The sequence below is a fragment of the Mercenaria mercenaria genome, unplaced genomic scaffold (genome assembly GCF_021730395.1).
Source record: "Mercenaria mercenaria strain notata unplaced genomic scaffold, MADL_Memer_1 contig_3011, whole genome shotgun sequence".
NCBI classification, from domain to species: Eukaryota; Metazoa; Mollusca; class Bivalvia; order Venerida; family Veneridae; genus Mercenaria; species Mercenaria mercenaria.
This window is the reverse complement of record NW_026461112.1, coordinates 51,162-62,816: the sequence shown is the minus strand read 5'-3', so window position 1 is coordinate 62,816 and position 11,655 is coordinate 51,162.

Below are 11,655 nucleotides of genomic sequence, written 5' to 3'. Positions count from 1 at the left end.
GTGCTGTCTGAGAGTTTGGCATTATACAGAGTCATACATAGTGTCATTATCACGTTGATATGATCATTATAGGTTATTAACTTTGTATGTGGATATATGCACGAGTTCTGCAGCGTTAATATTACGCGACTTTAGGAGCGCAATATTGTCCGCGAAAGAATGAGTGTATATATCCACATAAAAAAATTGATAACCTTTTTATTACATATCCACTATCAAATAATTAATTTATGTCTAAATTATCGTTCTGTCACGAAAGACAGGAAAAAATACGGAAAAAAATTCTCCGAAAACGCAATAAACAAATCAAACTGACGCGCATTAATATTTTCCGCGAAAATGACGTCAACTTGTTGTCGCAGCGTGCACGTGGACGCCATGGACGTCACGCGGTTATTTCCATTACAACGTTAAGAAAACATTCCACGTCCTATATTAGTCCAACTCATGACGTAATTATAACTTATCACATGTTTGACGTCGCGGGAGTGTAATAAAGCCATTAAATAAAAATGATAATACACTAGTGTAATAAAGCTTTGACGTCGACGTCATTTATAGTATAGGCGACGTCAGTCAAATTGTCTTGTTTATATACTAAAAGAAAGTCGATTTTACGTGCCAGTATCTAATAGGTCAGATCAATCAAAATGTAAAAGTAAACAAAATGTTGCATAAATTACATATTAAACAAACACACAATAGCAACAAAAATCTAAAGAAACGAGATCCGCAATGGACGGACCGTCAGGGGAGGTAACTAGAGTCACGGATTGGGACTAGTCCGAAATGAAAGCGTTCAACGTCATGATATGGAAAAATATTGCACGATCGCGGTCCACTGAAACCCAGTGGAAAATAATTTTAGGTATGTAATAATCATTTTTATTTCCTCTCATGTATGATTTACAATCGTGCATTGTATACTGACTATACTGACATAATTTTATATAAAACCTAAATGTTTGGAGCAACACTAACGAGTTTTTACATTGTTCACACTGTTTTATCGTTTTTTTTTTTTGTTTTTTTTTTTATTTGGTAATCGCTCTAATATCCATGCGATGATTATATTAATTGAAATGTTTTTTATTTAATTTTCATTTATTCATTTTTAAAACCTCTTGTAAAATCCCTGCCCTTTCGGACAATTGGTATCAAAATGCACGAAAAAAAAACGATCATAATTACAGATAAATTGAATGGGCGGATCAAAAGAAGTAATGTTCATTCTAATGTTTGAAATCTCAAGGAATTTTAATCGAACTTCAACTTCATACGTTAACTTCGCAAGAGACGTTGAAGGGGAAGGCGAAGGTTGAAATCTCAAACTCTCTAAAACTACCAAGAGCTCGTCCCGCGCACTTTGCTAGAGCTTTGCAGTTTTGTGTGAAAGTGTTCTTTTCTTGGAACACTTCTCTTAAGTATTTGTAATGTTCAACTGTTTCTAGCGCATTGTCTCCTCTCTTAAATATGTATTCACTGCGATTTGAACGTCCCCTGCGGAAATGGGTACATTTTGATTTGTTTTCGTTTATAAGAACTCGACATCGTTTGCACCAACTATGACGCACGTCCAACATCTTTTGTAAGTTTATCTCTGACTCCGAAATGAGTACAATGTCATCAGCATAAAGTAATATCGAGACTTTTACATCACCCATTGATATTCCAAGGTCAAGGTCATTCACTTCTTGCACGAGATCATTTGAGAAGACCGAAATTAATGTCGGCGATAAATTGCAGCCCTGTTTTAAGCCGGTGGAACAATCAAACCAGTCTGTGACATGATTGTTGATGCGTATACACGCCGAAAAGTGGGCATAAATGCTATTGATAGATTGATATACCTTTCCGTCAATTTTATTAAGTAACAGTTTGTACAACAACATGTCTCTGTCAATAAAATCAAAACATTTTTTCAGGTCTATGAATGATGTAAATACCGTTTTGTTGTTTCTAATTATGCTATTAAGAGTGAATATGTGATCTTCGCAAGATCTGTTAGCTCTGAACCCGTTTTGATCTTCTGCTAGGATACCGCTAGATTCAAGATAACTGGACGTTCTTTTGTTGATAAATAAACTGTAGAGTTTACTAATACAGACTAATAATTTCCCTGCAGTGTAGCGGCACACGTTTGTCTGAGTTTGAGTCTTTCACTATTGGGCAGATAATAGCTTTCCTCCAAACAGAATGTATTATACCATAGTCAAACACCAGCTGAAATAGTTGCTGTAATATTGCAATAACTGGTGGGAATATCAGCACTTCATAGGGTATTTTGTCATAACCGCTTGACGAACCGGATTTGGCTTTCATAATTATATGGGTAATTTCCTCAAATGTAATGTTACAGTTTAATTGTGCGTTTGAAGTGTACAATGGGTTGTCCATTTGTAGTTCAAGTAGGTGTTTATGCAACTTACAACGATCGTAATGTGTATTATCGAAATCGTTATCGTTTACACAATTTGGAGAAATCCGTCTTCCACCGCTCGAACACGGCATTCTGTTCCCTGGTTACATTGCCACTGTCATCAACGATTTCTATAGGTATAGATTTGTCTCTTTTGGGTCCTAAATTTTTAATTTTATTCCAGAATTCTGTCGGGTTTGAAGTCGACATTTCTTCGATATCGATAGATTGCGGGTATCTATAGTATATGTGTACCGTTTTAATTGTTATCGTTTGTGTTAGCTTAACACGTTGGAGACAGAGTACATAATATTCTATAGGATTTTAGAGATACATTCCTCTTTTCAATGAACATGCTTGCTATACGAATTTTTTATTCAAAAAAAAAAAAATACTGCCAACTGGCATTCATCTCACATGAGTAATAAGCGATAAATGACGCTTATAATAAAGTACACGAAAAGTCTTTCCACCTACATGTATATATTTATATTGTTTTCATCCCGCCGTACTTATCAAGTCCACACGAATATTATTTGTATACTAAGCTGGAATGCTTACTAACGCTTGCTGTAGAAAACGTTTCACGCTTTTTTGTCCATATTAAGAACCTTTAATTCAAGTTAAGTGTCTTAGTCTTGAATTTAAGAATAACATTTTTCTACTTCATTCCTAATAAATATTTTAGAATAAACGAATGATTCTTGACAATTTTCTCTTCTCTTGGTAATGAATGTTAATGTCATCATCTATTGAGAGTTCTACTGTCAACATGTTTTTGCTAAAAATGATTATACTTCTACAATTAGAGTAGCAGATGTTGTCTGTTTTCATGAAATATACTGTATTTCAATGGACAATAACAGTAAAATAAACGATTAGTAAATGTTTGAAGTATATAATTCGTATCGTATGTTCAAGGATTATTGTAAGAAACAATAAAAGAATTATTTTCTGAAACGAAATATTTTCGTGTTAGCCGCTTTCATAAGTCTTAAAACTTCAGAGCAAACATTAATGTGTTAGGCGAAATCGAATCCTCCTCTGTACAAGTTTCACTTCCATTCTGAAATAAAGATATCCTTTTTTGAAGTAGAATCCAAAATTAAGATAATTAAAAGAAGAAGAGAAGAAGAAGAAGAAGTGTTAAGTTTTTTCAATTATTAAAAGGTGAAAATTCGTATTTCTTTTGTTGCATGTCCAACTTTAAAACATTGTCTCCTGTTTGAAAGTTATCATTTACTTGCTTCTCTAATTTTTTTAGCATCTACATCTAAATATATCTCTTTTTTTTAATCTCGTTTCTTTTTCTCATAACAATATTTAATAAACTAGTCAAAAGTTCCAACGCCCATATGTACATAAGTATCAATATTTCATTTAATATTATACCAAATACACTGAAATTTGACATGAGTATCACATAACTATCCTGTACGATGGTAAAATTCAACAACAACACGTGAATATTTATCTTTTATCAACGTTTCGGCGCTTACGCCTTCATCAGGATAAATACATAATAAAACAATGGACGTGACGTCATGAAGTAAACGTTATTTTGAATGGCGGAAAAAGCATATACTGTTTTTTTTTAATATTACATAAATTAATGTGAATAACAGATAGCAAGTTTAGTACATTACGGATATAAGAATACAGGATTTCCTATAGCAGTATATATAAAAAATCATAAATAGGAAAAAACGCAATAGTACTAAACAACACATATACATGTAAAATTCATTACACATTAAACAATGTTTTTGAATTAAGTCCATCAGGACTGAGTGTATTTAACCGGTTAATTTGATTATTTACCACATCAATAGGCATAAATGTGAAGTCGTCAATACTCCGTGAAACCGATTGCATAGTCTGCCCAACATATTGCATATTGCATCTTTTACACGTTATTAAGTATACAACATCTTTAGATTGACAGTTTGTATCATATCGTATAGAAAATGTTTCTCCTGTAACTGTACTGCTAAATGAGGATCCAGAGTTGATTCGTAGACAGTGGGAACATCGTTTCCTGTTACATTTTTTTTATAACTACCCTGTAACAGAATAAAAACAAAAACTTTTCAAAATTCCACAGTAGACTGCGATAAAATGCATTAATTGATTGAAGGGTGCATTTTTAAAGTTTGCAGGATAAGTCAGAAGCGCTAGCAGTATTCACTACGGCTTAAAATTGTCGTCGCATTGATGCGATCAAGCGAATCACACAGTAATGGGAATGTTATGCCACTCCTGGATAATTGCTTCGGTTGGTTTCACGAGTTGTCCTCGATTTGCATACCTGCAGTAGAACGGCGTCAACATTCTTGATTGGCCTGCGTTATCTTCCGACATGTCGCCAATTGAGCACCTGTGGGACGCGCTCGACAAGGCGATCCGCCAGCGTCATAGACAGCCTGGAAACCTACAAGAACTAACCAATGCGATTATCCAGGAGTGGCGTAACATTCCAATTAACTTTGTGCGTCGTTTGATCGCATCAATGCGAAGAAGATGTTTAGCTGTGGTGAATGCTGCTGGTGGCCACACCCGCTATGACTGATCCTGCGAACTTTAAAAATGCACCATTCAATTAATTAATGCATTTTATTGTTATCTACTGTGTTTTTTGTTAAGTTTTTGTTTCTCATTCTGTTACAGGATAGTTATGTGTTACTCATGTCAAATTCCATTGTATTTGGTTTAATATTAAATAACATATCGATACTCATGTACATATGGGCGTTGGAACTTTTGACTAGTATAGTAGTTTCGCCCATGAAAATAACTAAAAAAGTTTCTAAAAAGAGTTGATAATTGATATCGAACTTGATACTTTCGTGTTTAAAAGAAGTTCCATTTTCACTTCGTTTTTGCCTTTCATTAATTTGGACTTCCAGTTTATGTTGTCCAGAATTAATCAGCGCTTCATTGGTTCAGTGTTTTTATTGTAATTTGAATTTAATTGACATCGTAACTCAATTACTTCTTTTCTATTGCTCATGCCATACATGAATTCATGTGACTTAACAGTTTATAACAAATCGTTATTGTCATCTCAATGATTTTCTGATTTAAAATAAAATCACTTTACAAAGTTTGGCTTTGGGTTAACACTGAGATCAGTAGTATCTTTTTTTTATATTTTCAAACACAAACTTCTACCACTTCATAGATCTTTGATCTTCGTAACAAGTCTATACTGATTAGTTCAAAACAAGTAGAAGAGACTTTCAAGAGAGATTGTTCTGTTTGGCACAACATATTTTGTCTTGTCATACGTCACATGTAAACTGCAACTGCCCATGTTGTGTAGAATTTTGAAACTTCTTTTACAAGATTTTGTTAGACTTTATCTAAGCTGTGATTACATTCATATAAAGGGTCTCCAAGTAATGAAAGCCGATTCACTTGAAAACAACAATCTTTTTTATGAAAATGATATACAATAGTTGAAATTTGGACAGCTTTAAATTTCATTTCGCTATTTCTATAAAATGTGAATGTGCTATTGTTAATTTACCAACACATATTACAAAAGTCCCCAATGTAATCGCTTCTTTAACTGTTAGCAAATATTTACTTAACAGGTATCAGCGTAACTGTTTTGTGTTAAATCAGAACTAAGAATTTGATGCACTATTTTATGGATAAATGTAAATTTTAGTGTGTCAGAACTTCTGTGTTGCTAAGGGGTCATTTCCTGTAGTGTAAGGAAACACGCTTACTTCGGTGAGATTCTAGGTTTAACTCCTAGCAGGAAGCCCAGGCACATAGAAAGACTGATATTTATGATATTTATTTTTATTACCTGACTGTATTCTATTGTTTCTCTGATTGGCTGAAAACGGTTTGAAAAGTAATGAGAACATATCATATCAACTTATCTTGGGTTATAAATAGTACGAAAATAAAAACAGATCGAAGTAGGTGCTTGGAAAACCAATATCACCCTGATTTGGTCTAAATTTATTCCTTATTTCTTTATTAAAGATACAATTGTAATAACAAGGCTGACTATATATTTATTCATGTAATAAAACTCGGCTCGGTGAATATAACTCATTTCGGGTTATGAAATCCTGATATCAACCTATGAAAAAGTCGGTAATTGTATAATGTCTACAAAACGTTGGAACTAACTGACTATTATTCTGAAACAGGCAGTTTCAATTTTCTTTGTCTGTATTTTGGTCAGTTGTTTATTGACAGAAAGCTTAAGCAAACCAAACAGAAACAAATTACACTTCCTACTATTAAGAACATTGCAAACAAACGAATGCTATGTTTTAATTAAAAAAAAATAAATTTTCGTTTTTATAGTGAATTGAGTTTTAATTGGTCTGCTCTGCAAGCGTCATCATTTAGTTGTAGCTGAATTGTAATTTGGAAATAGAATTTAGTTTTGTGTTCTTTCTTGGCAAATAAAACACGAATTTGAGTTCAGATGGGTATCTCAACGGAAAAAACGTGTTTTATCTGCCAACACTGAGCGCAAAACTAAAATCTATTTCCTTTCTAACACGAACGAATTACACCTGGAAGGGATACTCTTCTGGAATCCCTTTTCAATCGTAAATGGACGTAGTAAACCGCAATAGCCAAAAGTAGGTCTTTTTTTGAAACGTGTTTAAAACCAACAGGACAATACACGGTAAAGTCCCTTTTTGTTTATATAAAAGAAAATCTTAAAAGTATTAGAATGATATTTTCTTTCGAAATTGGGGTTGGTTCAGACTAAGTACAATACAGGTCTAATTTCAGGAGTAAATATAAATAATGCCACTAATACTTGACCGTTACAGCTATGTATTAAGATACGTAGTTATGAGAAAAGCCTTTTTTGCTGTAATCAATAGATAAATATAATGTGCTACATTTACTGATCTTATTGCAGCTCATCTGGGATGTAAACATCTTTCAGGCGTGACTTTAAACATAACATCTAATACATTCTTTGATTGAAGTAATAAGAAATTAATAAAAGTAGTTGCTGCTTTTACTTTCAAGCTAAAAGATGCATAAGTCGTCATTTTTTATCAACCGTCAACTGCAGAGGAATATACAGTGTATCTTTGGCGATGATCTGTCCGTCCGAAGTCATATCTATGATACGGTGTGGTGTATTTTAATAAAACATGGTTAAATTGTTTACTACTATCTAGAAGGGTATGTCGTATTGCATGATGGAGACAAGATTGATGCCTCCTAATACATGTGTAATACAGGTATTGTTCCATTTTCTGTCCTTCGGTTGTCATATAATTATCAGACATGAAGAAATGGTTTGAATTATTTTAAAAATATCAAATTATTGAAATAAATTTTGTCCTGCAAATGTTAGTCATGTTGGTTGAAGAAGAAAAGTTTTATGTCTCTTTGCATTTATGTATATAGCACATGTATAGTGTTTTATTCCATTAACAATTCATGCATGTTACTCATGTCCTGCTTGATAATCTTAATACTTTGAGACCCAGGACACATTCAACACATCCAGTCCAAGAAGTATCAAAGTATACAAGGCAGTAAAGTAGACATCTGTATCTTTTGAAGGGGCCAGTATTTCAATTTAGGATGAAAACAAGGGTTTTTATCAGTCTGGTCATATTTTTTGTCCCAGGTCAGATACTGGTGCCTGTGATATAGGTAAACTCGGCTCTGCACTGAATATATGGTTTCTTAGTTAGATTGAATTGCTGAAGTATGCAGCTTAAAACACATCTTTAAGCTACTGTAATTAATTGTATTTTAATAAGGAAAAAAGTGGACATAAATTAGAGATGTTCTGCCATATATATGGTACATCTTCCTATAGCTTAAAAGATAAAATAAAATGAATATTAAATTATTTATCGGCAAATTAATAATAGATTTTTAATAATGTACTTGTTTTTTACTTATTATACTTTTTTGCATAAAATTTGAGATAGGTTCAATGTAAATTCAAGCAGAAAATTACAAATGAAATTTAGGTGACGGTTAAGCCGTTTGTTTCAGAATAGTTTAGAACAGCTGAACAATAAAACCTAAACTGAATTAAACAAAAATATACAATGTTGGCAATTTCTAGTGTCATGTGTGTTTTTTAAATGTCTAGATCCACTACTATATAGGTTTAACATTTCATTTGAGTCTCATCCTTGTGCACAATCATAAAGATTTGCAAGAGGCTATAATGTATATTAATATATATATATATATATATATAATTGTCTAAAACACATACTATCTTACATTTTACAAACCGGTCAAACATATGATATGGGTAGAGAAGTGTCCTTCACGCTAATCCAATATACAACACCCGTCTTATCTGCTGTTTTTAATGAAAAAGGTCATATACCGGTGAAAGTGTTTATTGTTTTTAATAAATATACACTTTTTTTTTCAATTTAAATGATAAGTTTTATGATGTGTACCTTTTTTCATCTTCTACTTTATAACATGGAAATGCACGCACGGGTAAATTAATCACACTACAATCACAAGTAAAATCACCATCATTCATTAATTTGTAATTCATACTTTCACATTCATGCAGTGATCCGTGAACGTAAAGAAGCCATGGTTTTATGTAACATTTTAGACCCATATGAAATTTTCGCGAAATGTTTCAATTAACGAACAGTTTGTTTCAGGTAGTATGTTTTATTGTAATATCGTCAAAAATTATACCGGCACACGCTTTGTACAGGAATTACATAGAATTAATTCTAAAATTTGCCAATTGAAAAAAAGTTTTACCTTTAATCATAATATCAAACAGAATATATAATTGTCACTAGTGACTGACAAATAAATAAATAAATGAATAAATAAATTTATATATTAAATAGAAATAAATAAATAAATTAATTAATTAATTAAAGGCTCGAACAGATATGCAACATATTGATACACCTTGCATTGTACAGTCGTACCGTTCACTGGCACTAGACTAGAAAGAAAATGCCTCTGTACATGGAATACCCTACCCTTAGGTATTCTATAAGAGCAACGGTCATGAACGGGAAAGTGCACTAACCTAATTCAATCGTACATTTCTCAACTAAAACGCGCAGTTCGGTGAATAGATACCTAGTATATTGAACAAGCGATAATTTATCTTCCATCGTGCACCAGTCACATTGTCTCAGTATTCCATATCGCAGAGATGATCAACATATTTTATGCTTTCGTCAACGTTACAGAAAAAAACTTGCGTGAACTTCCCTAATGAACATCCGATCTAGAGGTCACGACAGTGTGCACATGTTAGGCGAAATGTAAACAAACAAAAAAGAATGCAAAATATTCACAATTTTACACTTAAACTCGAAATGATGAATGAAATTCATCTTGACTATGATTTTTAATTTGAAATCATAAATTGGTATACATCTGTTCTGTTTATTTAATTCATTTTGCACATTTATGCTGCATATACACATTTTAGCGGACACGTGTAGTAATATGACGACTGACATACATTATCACATCATCCAATCTGAATGGTTTTGTAATCTAGACCGGAACCTCACCAGGGAAGTTCAAGCAAGTTTTTTGTGTAACTATAAACTACCCGTTGTATTTCTAAGATAAGAAGTATTGAAGAAATGTGACAGGTACACAATGGAAGATAAATTACCACTATGTCTTGTTCACATTTACCGAGGTGTGTGTTTTAGGTATGAAATGCGCGATTGAAACAGGTTAGTATATTTTCCCGTTCGTGACCATGGTTCTTATAAAATATCTAGGGGTAGGGTATAACATATACAGAGGCATTTTCTTTCTGGTCTGGCGCCAGTGGTACCGTCAAGTAAATGTTTGTGAAAAGCGTATTCAAGATTGCGATTAATTCATTTTCAAATTAAAATGGAAGCAACTTGACATTATTCAATTTTAAAATAAAAAGTACACAGACAATGTTCAGACAATGAAGAATACTTCTCGAGGTTATAAAATAATGTCATTTAGATAGAAAATATTTTTATAGCCTTTTAAAACCTGACATAACCGATCTTTTCGACATTTCTATATAAAAATACGTAGAAACCATAGTCATCAACTTCAAACAAAAATGGAAGCAATAAGTTTTTGTATCACATCGATAAAAAATACATTAAAATAAAGGACAAAAAATTAAGATTATTTCACGAGGTTAAAAATTTCGTTAAATAAATATAAAAATACGTTTTTAATGTTTGAAAAATATTTTCCGATACAAATCTATAGTAAAACTGTTTAGGTTATAACACACTAAATAGTTGTCGTTCTTTATTCTATATAAAATGGACCTATTTGAAATGGCCGCAGCACACATCGGGACCCATTTTAACTGTCTGTAACCTGCAATTTCTTGAAGAGTATTGTCAATGCTGAATAAAAATCAAAATAAAAGTGGAGGTTTTTTCTGGATGGGAGGGGGGGGGGGGGGGGCGAAATTACACTGGCGGTGTATGATCTAAGTTTCCATAAAAAATTGTGTCATGTTGTTATTTCATTATAAAAATGCTACCTACATGTCAAGATAGATCTGTCATGTGATTTTAGCAAAAAAAAGTGCAAAGAAAATAAGAAAAATAGCTCTACAGAGCATAAAAACTGAGAACTATTTGTATCCGCCATTATGCGACTACCATTTTTTTTCACGCCATTTTTAGCTCACGTGTAACAAAGTGACAATGTGAGCTTTTGTGATCGCGCAGCGTCCGTCGTCCGTCCTGCCGTCCGTAAACTTTTGCATGTGACCACTCTAGAGGTCACATTTTTCATGGGATCTTTATGAAAGTTGGTCTGTATGTTTATCTTGATGATATCTAGGTCAAGTTTGAAACTGGGTCACGTTCGATCCAAAACTAGGTCAGTATGTCTAAAAATAGGAAAACCTTGTGACATCTCTAGAGGCCATACTTTTCAATGGATCTTCATGAAAGTTAATCAGAATGTTTATCTTGATAATATTTAGGTCAAGTTTAAAACTGATTTGCATGCCGGCAAAAACTAGGTCAGTAGATCAAATAATATAAAACCTTGTGACCTCTCTAGAGGCCATATTTTTCATGGGATCTGTATGGAAGTTGGCCTGAATGTTCATCCTGATGATATCTAGGTCAGGTTTGAAACTGGGTTAACTGCGATCAAAAACTAGGTCAGTAGGTCTAAAAATAGAAAAACCTTGTGACCTCTCTGGAGGCCATACTTTTCAATGGATCTTCATGAAAATTAAACAGAATGTTCAACTT